We start from the raw sequence: 13399 nt of genomic DNA, 5'->3' as shown, positions 1-13399 counted from the left end.
AAAATCAATTCAAAAGTGGCCAGCTTTGCTCTCTCTTTGCCTGTGAAATATTTTCCCTTATTTGTTGTTTTGTCTTCTCTTGAATGTGGTACAGGACTGTGCCGGAAACGATCTAATTAACTGTTCTAAAAAATTGTTGAAATAAACACCCTGTTCGGCTGGACAGAGGACAAATATAGTTTCCTACTATGGCCTATATTTTATTTTTAAACTTGATTCTGATAAGCTACGGACCTTTGTCTTTCAAAACATAAACTACCCACGGTCCTCAGCCAACTGTTTGGGTCCCCTTGTTAAAATAATATAAAGTCTTCTTTATAACATGCAGTTTGTCAGCGGTGAATACCCCAACACTCGTTACAGTGAACAGGCAGGACCTTCGTTTCATACACAGCCTTCAACAACGTAGGGGCATATTTACGACAGCATTGCACCAGTGAAGCTTCCTTTTTGTGACGCTCCAGAGGTGCTGTGCTATGTTCCATATGTTCAAGGCGGCCCTAAACCACTTTACGTGGTTCAATGCCGCCTTGTAAACATGGCCTTCCTCGATGCAGTTTTCTGAGGCAAATGGGCATGCAATGTGTGCTGCTGCTGTGGGTGTTCTAATGCAACACCCATTGCTTTTTGACATGGCCCAGGTTTACAAGCATCTTTAAATCTGAGGCAGCACCAAAAACCGTACACCTCCCCAGGCGAGGCATTAGAGTTGTGTAACAAGTAGAAATACTTGTATTTCTCCTCCTGCACATAGATGGAGCAAAATACCATTGAGGATTGTTTTTTGTTCAGGAAGAGACACCTTCCTGCAGAACAACAATCATCATTGAAACGCTGACACACTTGCACCAGGGTGCACTGAGGAGGAGTTCACACCCACCTATCGAACCAAGATAGAACAAACCAAAGAACAACTAAGATTGAAAATATTGCTTGTCAACTTTAACCTTTAGCTATGAGCTGCTCTAGACACTCTATCACCAAGCAAATCCAGTAAACATTAGGCGGGCCTACGATCAAACAATAAGCTGCTCAGAAATATGTCAAACTCAACTTGGAACAGTAGTGGCATGTGTCACATTGTGGAGAGACAAAACATACTGCAAGACACATAGGAGAGCTATAAACAGAGTTACACAAGGATTAACTTGCTACACATATTAAAAACTAATAGAATCATTGCTAAAAAAAGCTTTACTGCCTCGCAGGAAATGTACAGCAGATCCCACAAACTCTGCAAAGACCTTGAATTCTTCATGTCCAAAATTCCTAAAATCTACAAATTCTTTTCTAGCATTTTCCAGATTCTTCACCTCCATTGCAACAAATTCTCTCCTCACGCAAACCATTGGAAATGACTGAACTACCAAGCCTGGCCCTCATAAAAAAGTATGTAACTTTCCCATGAGCCCATGCTCAGCCACATATTTCAAATAACTTTTAACCATCTCACTAGAGATTCAACAAACATCATCAACATCGCACGGTTCTGGAGTCACACCATCATCACTTACCATTTGAAAAAACACAACTGCTGACCTGAAAATATTAGCCTAGTTCTAGAAAGTCTCCAGCCTGCCTGATAGGCTGGTGTCTCTGTAATGAAAGAACAGCAGCTTGTATGGCAATTAAATTTTCAATACTGGTAAATAACAAGTGGGCTTTTTTGTTGATGCAGCCCACACATCATTCTTTTGGGCCTGATGTGAAGATTTCCTTACTGGGTCTGCCATGGTGGTCCTGGAAGAAAAATACAGTGATGGTCCTGGGAGTCGAAATACATACAATACAATTACACTCATAGGAGGTACATTACCACGATAGGATTCAGACTATCTGTGGTGGGGAGCCTAGAAGTTGCCCTCACAACGCAACACGGGATACTGACTTTGAGCACATGATTTGAATGTCCTGGGGCGAGGTAGTCTACACAATAGGACCCTGTCTAGGTCACTGGTACCACACATGCAGATCATTTTTTGGGCCTCTTCCATAGGCTGAGCCCCAAGAAAGTGGGGAACAGATTTGTGAACTTGGCTTTGTCCCTGGCACAAATGATGTGTAGCCATGGCATGGAAATCACCCAGGGGTCCTAACTTGGAAACTTGGGTGTCGGTTGGCACAAGCTGGGCGGGAGGCGAGGAAAGGGAGCTGCAGAGGGAGGAAGCACGGGGTGTCCGACACAGATCTAGTGCAGCATTCTAAAGGGAAGTGGTTGATGAATGGGAATCTGCAGAAGATTGGGTTGAGGGGCAGACTGTGGAGTCAGATTCCATCTGTGAAGCTGAGCCTGATAGGATGAGGGAGCACAGTCCCTGGAGTTGTAGGCAAGGTATGCCATGGAGTGTTGGGTGTCCTGGGAGGGTTGTCCTGGTTTTGACATGCCTAACATGTTTTCCTATCACCCCGCATGGCTACCCTGCCCTCCACCCCAACACCCCTGGGCTAGACCTGAAAAAGTAAGCACAATCCCATCCCCTGTGGGAGATAGTTTGCTCATGTTTGCACTGTGAGCCTTATAGTGTTGGCTATAAAATAAAAATCAGGACAGTGCCGATATTGGGCTGTATTACTGAATTTATTGAAATGCTAATAAACATAAGTGTTAATAATAAGGTTGATCAAATGCCATGGTACCCTTGTGGCCCAGTGGAGGATGTGCTGCGAGGTCAAGGGTTTCTGCCAGAGGAGCCGACTGTGGCTCTGCCGATGGATACTTAGCAGGTATTATGCCTCTAGTAGAGAGGGTGACCCACAAATTTGTGGAAGTTGCAGGGGGATGCTCTTCCAGGATATGCTGATTCTCCAGCTCAGTAAAACTCTAAGTGACCTTTTTGCATGTACGCACACATTACCTAAACTAACACAAGTTATAATAAAAATGAATTCTGAATACTGGAAATCATGTAGGTAGCAACTAACTGAGTGTAGGACAGAACCGCCCTCCTTCCTAAAGTCCTAAAACATTAGATCTGTGTATACTGAGTGACGTGAGAGAGTCATAATATGAGACCCAAATTTTTGAGGTATGCGCCATTTGAGGGAGGGCACTGCTATCTGAGGCCTGAGACTGTACATTCTGTGCCTGCCTAAGAAATAGCTCTGCTTTTTATTGTCTATGTTTGCCAATCTCTGTAAGATCTTTGCAAACAGCGCGATAGGTCCGGGGTCTAAAGCCACAGTTTCTTAATACTGTAGCTCTGCTATGAGAGGCTGTAGTCCGTAAGGTTGTTAAAGTCTGAGCTTTAGCTCCGATGCATAAAAACAAATACCAGTCAAATCTCCCACGTGAGGGTAAGCTCTGCAGTGTGAAGCCTGATCCTGTAAATTCTTCATCAGAATATTCCAACAAGCATTTTAAAGTTTGATATCTGAAACCCTCCCTTAAAAGTCTCAGAAATCACATGCCTGATATGAATATATGCATGTGCTAGAATCCTACATCTTCTGTCGATGTGATACATTGTTTATAATTGATCCAATATGTTCAGGTAGATGCATAGTTAATTATCTAAACTCATTTGAAGAGATGGTCCTATGGTGTCCGGTTAGAGAGACTCATTGCCCACTTAAGTCACTTTTGACTGGGGAAAATGTAGATCTTTTCTCTCGAGAGGGATAGTAGCTCATAGCTTCTGTGGCTGCCAGTTCCTTAAAGCCTCTAATACACAAATGTTGGACGTATTTAATGCTCAGAAGAGGTTACTTGGCTTGCTAGCTGCAATTATTTTAAATACTTGCGAATGTGGTAGCATACATGATGCTTCTGGTAGCCCCAATATCGCTGTCTAGGGCTACTGGAATGTAGTATTCTTACTAGGGCTGTCAAGTGAGAGTGCTACCGATTGGAATAGAACGTAATACTACACCCCAGCTGGTCAGTTCACAGTGCCATTGGTTATGGTGAGGAATCTTGTAATTGTTTGGCTTTGGTAAAGAAGACCCATCAGCAAGTTTTTTGAAGGTGCAACCTTTCTCTTCACAGAGAGACCTGGTAAGTGCCCACTTGTCCAAAAGCACTGCAACATGCTTCCTCTAATAACTGTTTGCTACTGTGATGACCAGTGCCCAGGAAAACAGAAGTGCTGCGAACAACCATGTAGCATCAATTGCACAGAGCCAGTGTTCTAAGAAGGTAAGTCATGTACCTCATGTTATAACAGCTATTTGTATGGTCTTGCAATGCTGCTGGGAGAATGCACACGGAATGACTAAGTTACTCACCATGAGTTACTGCAGAAAGCATGTTGATGGTGTGCATGTTGATGATGTGCAGTGCACCGGTCCTTTGTGTGGATTACAGTATCAGTGCATGGAGATCGTTAGATGCAGAGGATATGTTAGGACTGTGTAGTCCACTGGTGCAGAGTATCACACAAGGCATGTGCCATGTTTGGAATCGGCCCTTAGAGTGATCACACCAGTGAGTGCCTACAGAGTGGGTAGCACATGATGTTAAGGTTGGGGGGCTTGGACCTCTCTTGGGGAGCTACACGTGGGGGAGCAGCTTGTTCTTGTGGTCAAAGAGCTGACCTGGATCCTGCCCCTATTTCAATACTAGGGCAGTGTGCTGTTTTATATACTACACTCACAATGTTGTTATGTCCCATGCATCGCCTTCACCCCGTTACCATTCTAGCGCCAATGACCTAACGTTGCACCATGCTACTATATATTGCACATCAGATAGAAATGCTCATACATAAATACTTACAAATAAATGCTATGTTTCACAGATTAAATGGAAGGCAGAATTTCAAGAAAGGTAGACCTAGCATCTGTATTACTTGAAAACATGTTTTTGTCAAAGGCCGGGTGCAGAACAAGTGTTTCTAACCTTGACCTGGCATGACTGAGATAGGGGTGAAGGCCTCCACAGTGCACTTTGATTCTTATGCGAGATATATGAAAAAGGAGCACAGACATAAAGAGCCTCTAGGGCTCAAGGTGAAGATCCAAAGTATGAAGAGAAGAATTGAGGAATGATGGCTGAAGAACAAAGAGAAGATGAAACCAAGGCCCGATTTCCAAAGGTGTATGCAAGGTGGAGGCAACAAAGCACAGCACTCACAGGTATGGTGCTGCTTGACAAGACAAGTAGAGAGCCGGAGAGAGCCACAGTTTCAGAGATATTACATTCTTCTCCCCTCTCCTTAGTGCAGCACAGAATTTTGCTGCTTGGTGCCACACACACCTTTGCGCCATAATGCAAGTGTGTGTGTGAGACAGTATAGGTTTTGTACTGGTAGGGTACCCTTCTAGTACAAAATACTATGACAAGTTTAACAACTTTTCTTACTTTTTATTTGTGCTGTACAGTGCAGCACAAGCGCAAATTAGGAAAAGAAAGGAGAAATGAAAACATTTTGCTTTTTCACGCCTGCCAGCGTTATTATAGGGCCCAAACTGGTTTGTGTACAAAAAACATGGGTGTTTGCATGGGAACACCCATGTAAAGCCCCTTGAAGGTAAGTAATGCAAAGCAGCGCACGTTACTTTTCCTTACAAACCAAAGCAAATACCAATTTGAGTTGGTTTGTAAATCCTCTAAAAGGTTTTATGTTGGGATTGTGTTAAAAAAGTAAACCAAACCTGACACAGAACCTTTGTAAATCTGGGCTTTAGTACTTTAAGGAATGGCACAAAGAGTTCTCAAAACAGTAAAGAGAGCCGAGGGTACAACTGACTCAAGCTGGAAAAAAAATACAAACAGGCTAAAATAGTCAGGGGAGTGCCAAACCAGTAGAAAAAAGCTCTTCACACCTTAACTACTCTCCAACAGGAATAGGTAAAGTCAAAACAAAAACAGGATTTATTAATGTAGGTATTTATTTTTGTATTTATTTATTTATTTACATTTTTAACGTGTAACAAATTCCAGTAGTCCAGATTCTAGGCGAGGGTGTCAGTTTTAACCCAAAAAATCAGAAGAGCAGTAAAACAGTTTTATTTGTAAAAGTACAATACAAGTAACAGGGGGTATTTTTGTTAGAAGTGAGGCAGTATATGACATGGTTGGGGTGTTGCAAACATCTACATTATAAGGGCCTGTGGAGTAAACTAAGGATAACGCCTTTGGTGGGATGTCCTTGTACATTCTCGTTGAGATGTGAAGGGTTTGTGTGGGGTTGTGATGTTTTATGGTTTGGATGTGGCAGTGGAGAACCTTATAAATCTGTTGTCTGTTCAAGATATCGAGCGTGATGAATAGCTCCGATGGGCCAGTTATTGTCATGAATTAATGATTAGATGACAGCTGTGGGGGAGGTTGAGCCTTTGGTATATTGGTAGATGTTAAATGCATGAATTAATAATAGGAAATCTTTCCTTAGCAAATGCTCTTTGTCAAGTCATACATTAGCAGTATGTCATTGCCCTTGTCTTGTAAATGTTCACATAGGTAGTGGAAAGTCTGACGTACAACTGTATTTTGGGGGATATTAGGTACTGTTATAAGCACCAAAAAGTTGAATTCCACTGATAGTTATCCAAACGAATAACAAAGTGTGCCTGGGATTTCTGTACACTTGAACTGGGAGATGTATACGACTGCTACATCCCTTTATTTAATGTGTGTCTGTTGCAATAGAAAGCGAGGTAGCTGGTTGGTAATATTGTGTTTACAGTCAATTCAGTGCTGTTTCAAAATCATGTTTCTGTGCCAGCAAAAATGTGAGTTTTATGTAACCCAATGAGGTCTGAGATAAGAAATGAGGTCTGAGATAAGAAATGAGGTCTGAGATAAGAAATGAGGTCTGAGATAAGGATTGAGTGATCCTGCTGATCCTGAATTTCTTTTGGTACAAACGTGGTAGGCCAGATCATTGTTCTGTTTTGGAAGGCTCTCAAGGGGGTATTATTGTTAAAAAGGGGGCAATTATTATAGCAGATATGTGGAGATAAGATGGTATACAAGTATTTCAGGAGGCTAGACTATAGTAATTTGGAGGGGGTGCAGTATAGTAAGTAAGGAAAACCCAAGAGAAGGAACCCGAGTAGAAGGTATGTTTTATGAGTGAAAAATGTAAGAGCAAATGTAAAAATGAGACACAGAAAGTAATGAGAAGTCTTCAGTAGGATAAGAGATCAACTAGAAATGAATATCTGTTGATGCATGAGTGACGTACCAGACCAGATGTAAGTGTGGGTGCTGTGTTATAAGACAATGACTGGAAAAGCATTGTGAGCGGCAATAGAGAATATATTTCAAAAGTTGGGTGGAAGTCCAAGAACCTAATAGATGCCAATAAATGAATGGATGGATGAATTGAGACTCATACAGTGTTGCTGTTACCTGTATTGGGCATCCTGGCCCTGCTGGAGGTAGAAACTCATGAAAGAGATGTCTTGCAGTACTGCGCAAGTCATTCTTGTCTAGAATTTAATATCTCTCTTTTGAGTTTGGTTAATAGAACTCTTAAGTCTCTGTAGTTCTTCTCTTGAATGTTCCTCATAGTATCTGAGTCTCAGAGCTCATTTCTCCCAGACTATACTAGCATCTCTAGCGCTAGTCCAAAGCGAAGAATTCTTGCTCATCAAAATCCAGTTTTATGTGTCTTAGAACAGTCTCACAGCCTAATATCCTTTGAATCCTAGTTATTGTTGACGCTCTAAAAGAAATTTGAACTCATGAAATATTTCACTTTCCTTGATAAGAGTTCAACACTGACAACGCTGACTTCTCCAGACATGCAAGTACACACCCAAAAATAGAAAAGCTGAGAACGTTTGGAATGTACGTATTTGGTAAAGCAATGTGAATAATTTACTTTACAAGAAAGAATAAGAACACATAAGGTATCTAAAGCTTTGAGAGTAAGAGGTATTCGACTAAAGTGTTTAGATATAGATATGCATACATATGAGGTGGAAGAGTAGAGAGAGTAGGTTTATGCATACATGTGAGGTGGAAGAGTAGGGAGAGAGTAGGTTAATTACTGTTGAATGTTTTCTTACAGTTCTCAGTGAGGAAGAAAGGTTACCAATAATAAAAGAAGAAAATAAAAATTTCTTCCTGAAGAACCGTAACCAGGGTAGTCTCTTCTCTCTCCCCATCCCTTTTTCACTCTGGAGACTTAACTGCATGCACCAAGGTTTTTGATTCCTTGTGAGCAGTGAGTTTCTAGAAGGGAAATGGGAATAGGCGTAATTCTGCTCCTGTTTAATTACAACTGATGAACTGACATACTGATGCCTGCTGTAAGGGTTTGGAGGCGATTCTCACTCAGGTTGGTGCGAAGGAATGGAATTATTCATAAATTTACCATCCAGCTAGTAACGGCGCTGTTGAGCATTTTAACAGGATGCTCAAAAAGGCTATCCATTTAGCTAAGGAAGCTTGAGTCAACTGGATTAGATGAATGTGTAAAATGGTGTGGTCATACAGGATTATGCCATGTGTGACTGGTTTCAGTCCTTTTCAAGTCACAAGTCACGAGTAGAAGAATTTCTTACACCATAGATAACACTGGCTGGTTAAAGTGTACTAAGGTGAGTGAACAGACTACCTCAATCGTCAAGAGGAATTTAATCACTGGAAAAGACAAAATTAGGTTGTATTATAACAAATAACGTCTAAGGAAGTGTGTATTACGAATGGTGATTATGTACGGGTGAAAAAAAACTGAATTTGTGGTAATTCTGGAGGTAGAGTCACTAAACCCCTACAAGTGGAACACATTTTGTGCAATTCTGTCAAATTGCGTGATGGGCGAATTTAGCACATGGACAGATCGGTTTATTTGAAGGTGAAGTTGAACATGTAGAAAATAGTCTACATTTGTCAAAAAAAGATAGGGCCATATATATCAAGCAAAAGTTCATTCTCAAACGCCGAAATTTGCAGAATTTCAGCATTTGCGAATGCAATTTTGCAAAATGGTATGTATTAAACAAATCTGCGTGCAAAATAAGGAATCGCAAAATTTAAGATTCCTTATTTTGTGATTGCATTTAAGGAATCGCAAATTTTGCGATTCCATAAATGCAATGTAAGAAGCTTAAAAAAAGTGCAAATTGGCCTTAAGGAATCGCAAATTACCACCAACTTCAAGTTGGTGGTAATTTGCGATTTCTTTGAAAAATGCAAATTTTTTGCATTTTTCAAAGTGCTATGTGAAGCACATACATGCCCTTAGGGCATGTATGTGTGCCACATGTGCACCCATGCTTATTTCAGGGGTGCAACAGGGTGTCCTTTGGACACACCTGCACCCTTGAAATTGCATTCTCAATTTTCGATTCGCAAATTGCTAATCGCAAATTGAGAATATCTTCCCATTCATTCCTATGGGCCTCTAGGCCCATAGGAATGAATGGGGAGGTATTCCTTAATTGCGAATCGCAATTTGCGATTCGCCATTAAGGAATATGTAGGATTCTCAAAATGTATTACAAATCCTACATACATAGCATTTTGAGATTCTCAAATAGCAATTCCCAAAAAATCCCTATTTGAGAATCACAAAATGACTATTAGATACATATGGCCCATAATGTTCTAACATCTAGTTGGCTGCTTGATGATGTTGCTAATAAAGGGACACAACAATCACAAATGAATTCCTTTTATGCAGGGAATTAGAAAGTTGTTAAATCGCCACGAAATTTGTGCTGATTGTGTAGAGGATGGTCGGGTACCATCTACATCCAGGGAAAGTTCTTCTTCTTCATGTTTCCAAGAAAGTTGAATGGGTAGGACAATTAGAAAGCCAAAAACATTGAAAGATTTTATTTGTGATTAAGCTTTCTTTCTTTTTTTTGTTCATCCACTTTCCTTCTTGCTTCATATTACAAATTCTGCTATTTTTTCATTTTAGTCTTATAAGAGGAAATGTTTTGTTTGGAGCATTTTTGTTGTTGTTGTTTATTAAAGGAGAAGATGGGTTGTGTTACTATATTGTATACAAAAGGTATGTAATGGAATGTTACTGTTGTATTATCCCTTCTCTGTCTCGTTAGTTGTGGAACCTGATCGGATGCTCATGATTAATATGGAATGTGAAATCAGAGAAGGGAGAGGATGGCTGCAGTTAGTACAATGCTTTGGCTGGGGTCTTTATTCTTCAATAAACTAAGGATTCAACTTTACAAAGTGTACAGTATTCACTATACGGGGTGGATGCGGAGAGTATATGGGAGGTAGCAAGTGGATATTGACAAGGTAGAAAAACAAAGAACGAATGTGTTGTATAATGTGTGTACAAAAAGAGAGGATGTGAAACGTGCATGAGTGTGTGTGCATGTGTGGGTATCAGATTTCTTAGGCGGGCATATATCAGGAAGGTGGACTACAGAGTATAGAAAGTAGATGAGAGAAGGGGATAGAAAGTGTTAAGCGTGAAATATACTGCAGATCAGAAAGAGCGGGATTTACTGATCAGAAAAGAGTACCCAAGCGGCTAAAAAGTCAAGAGGCATCCCTACTCCTCCTGGGAGGAAGCAGGGGAGAGGCAGCTTTATCCCTCACTCACCTTTGTTTCTCCCACCTAACACTTTCCTACCGAATCACTGCACTTAGTGTGAGCTCTTCCATTTTATCTCAGTATGACATACAGAGCTGCTACAGTACTTGGGTTTTGCTAGCATTCTAATGGGTTTTGGTTCCCTAATAAGTGTTGCTCGAACAGGAAGAGTGAGCAGTAGTCGAGAAACCAGATTGCTTGTTTAGTCGCAACAATCCAATTGCTGATTGGCCAAGAAGGACTGGAGGTGGGCAAAAATCAACTAGGTAAATTGCAGGAAAAGCCCTTCACATTCTTATCAACAAACTTTAATGACAACTTGAGTTCTACAGGAGGAGACCGTGATGCTGCAGCTCCAATCCAAAGAATTGTTTTTACAAAATAATAGCTTACAGACTTGGAGTCTATGTGTAAAATGAGATTTACTGCCTGAGCATGCACTGGTTTTATTGTGCTATTCCACTAAGTACCTTTGATAATTCTAATAATAACGGTGGCCACACAGTTATCAGTATTCTCAATAGTAAGATTTACTGTCCAACTCGCATGCAGTTTAACAAAGAAAACAGTAGATTTTGCTATTGATATTTATCAAAAAGTTGACAACTTTCATTAGATTAATTACCTTGTCAGCATCATACGAAACACAGCTTTTTCTGACAGCTATTTTTTAAAAACTGTTTTGATAGTTCATTGGGTTAATGTGCCCATTGCTTTGCTATGTGACTAGCATGCATGGTTTTTGCTAAAAGCTTATAAGAACTGGCTGTGACCCTTATCCTTCTGTAGTACATAGTACATAAATCAACAATCTTTACCATGGGTATTCTTTACACCTGTTAATTATAGTTACAACATTGCAAGACAACGCTACCAACACTGAACACTAAATAAAATAACACGTTTAGTATAAACACAACTATCTGCAATTATTGCACAGCTGACACTGAGCATGACATTATGATTACTGTATAAGCTCAATACTGATACTTAAATTTTTATTTTTGCGTAAAAGCCTATGCTGATATTACCAAGTTTCAAATCATTGAGCTGCAACTTATATGCAGTCATATGCAGTAGGTGTACCCTTCCACTGAGCTCAGCTGTCTTCCTCTTATCGAATCTTAAGTCTGCTGATATTGGCTATAAGCATAAAATGAACTGAACTGTTTAACTTTGTTTCAACATATATTTTATGCACACATTAATGTGGCTTGCGCTCACTCTACTTGCACAACAATTAAAATAAAGTATCAGTATTGAGATTCTACAGTAATTATATTGGCATTTGTAGTGTCAACTGGGCAATAACTGCTGATAGATGTGTTTATACTAAATGTGTTAATTTATTTAGTGCTAGAATTGCAGTCTTGCAATGTTCTAACTCCATATAGTGCAGTTGTGAAGTAATCTTCAAATATTAATAAAAAATCATCCAACATAATTGATATTTTGCTGACAAAGGTTTGAAGAGGGTGACATGTGAATTAAGCAGCAAATTATTTTCGCAATCAGAAAAAATTCAAATGTTTTAAAAATGGTAGTGCTGTTCAACAAATAATTTTCAAATCATTCTCAAGTCATCATGAGCAATTTCATCTTGTGAGGTAAAAATCAGATACCCACCATGACATCATCAGAAATTGTCACACATGGTGAAGTACTCAGATGGCCATTTTTAAATCCTCCAGAAGTCACCAGGAATAGCCACCCCAGATATTAATTTTCAAGTCATCCTCGAATCATCCGGTTTAAATTTCTAAACTTTGCTGATGACTTCAAGAGCTTGAAGATGTGAAAATGACTTCTAAAGCAGTTGGATGATCGTCTAATGACTCTGGGACGGCTTCTAAAGTAATCTTGTTTCACATAGGATGATGTCTTGCAGACTGCAGGGTTGTCATGCCAGATCTATTATGTACCTCCCTTCTTGTCTCGTGTTCTTGAATGCAAGTGAACTGAAAATTCTTCCTCTTCTAATCGCTGAAGTGACAACAGCCGTTGTTGTCAGGCTGAGAAAGCCAGTACTCAAGAGTATACAGGTTTTGGCACTGGTCTTGTGACCTCATAAATCTACTTTAGTGAATCTGCTCTAAATTAAATTAATGATGTCATAAAGAGATTGTAATATTAAATTAGAGATCATTTGTAGCATAGTTTCCAAGCCAAATAAAACCTTCATTAAAGTAGCAGGATTATTTACACTAAGGAAAAGTTTGCTCTTGGACACAAAACAGTTGTTTGACTATATTTACCAAGAAACCACCTATAAACCGCTGCACATAAGGATTATATACAACTCAATGTGTACTCACTAGGCGCTGATGATTCTTGTTTCCACAGCTTCCGGCCCCTGAGGCAGTTCCGAACACCACCAGAAGATGGCAGTAGGACTCAAAGCACGGAGGGCGCCTGCATCTTGCAGTTGAACGCATCTGAGATTGTGGACGTGGTTAGACAGCCCATGTGTGATTCCATTTAATCTTCCTTAATCAGAGCAGTATGAGGTGCTTCAGAACGTGTGCCAAAAGCATGCTTACTTAGTTTGCATATGGTGATAAATAGTATACCAATGCAGAACATTTTACAAAAAAATAAACCATTTTGCTTCACATCCCTCTGTTTGGTTGTTTATTGATGTGTTTTTTGTTATTGCGCACTAAAGGTGACCGCAGTGCACTGCAGAAAGATCAGCTCCAGGCAGAGTAAGGAGCTGCTAGGAGAGGAAAGCATACATTTGCCAAGCCTAAATAAGTGAATAGCTGCAGCAACACAAGAGTAACACACATTCTTGCCAAAGGAGTTTACAGAATGGGCACTTATGAATAGTTACAAAGAATAAAACATCTGAAACAGAAAAGTGTCTTTAGACAATGATGTATTGGGTGGTCCCAAATTCATGTTTTGTTTTTCATCAAGAGCCGGCATATTAATCA

At 40.1% G+C, this 13399-nt stretch overlaps 1 long non-coding RNA gene across 1 annotated transcript in view; it reads left to right on the top strand.

Annotated features, from left to right (window-relative positions):
- Positions 1-13077, top strand: part of LOC144762030 (uncharacterized) — a 29617-nt gene extending 16540 nt beyond the window's left edge. Inside the window, exons 2-3 of the long non-coding RNA XR_013596010.1 lie at positions 3986-4135; positions 12807-13077. This is a non-coding gene — a long non-coding RNA (uncharacterized LOC144762030). The remainder of the gene's footprint in view (positions 1-3985; positions 4136-12806) is intronic.
- Positions 13078-13399: the final 322 nt, after the last annotated feature.

This window comes from Lissotriton helveticus, chromosome 6 (assembly GCF_964261635.1).
Source record: "Lissotriton helveticus chromosome 6, aLisHel1.1, whole genome shotgun sequence".
NCBI classification, from domain to species: domain Eukaryota; kingdom Metazoa; phylum Chordata; class Amphibia; order Caudata; family Salamandridae; genus Lissotriton; species Lissotriton helveticus.
This window is presented reverse-complemented; position numbering and strand designations above follow the sequence as displayed.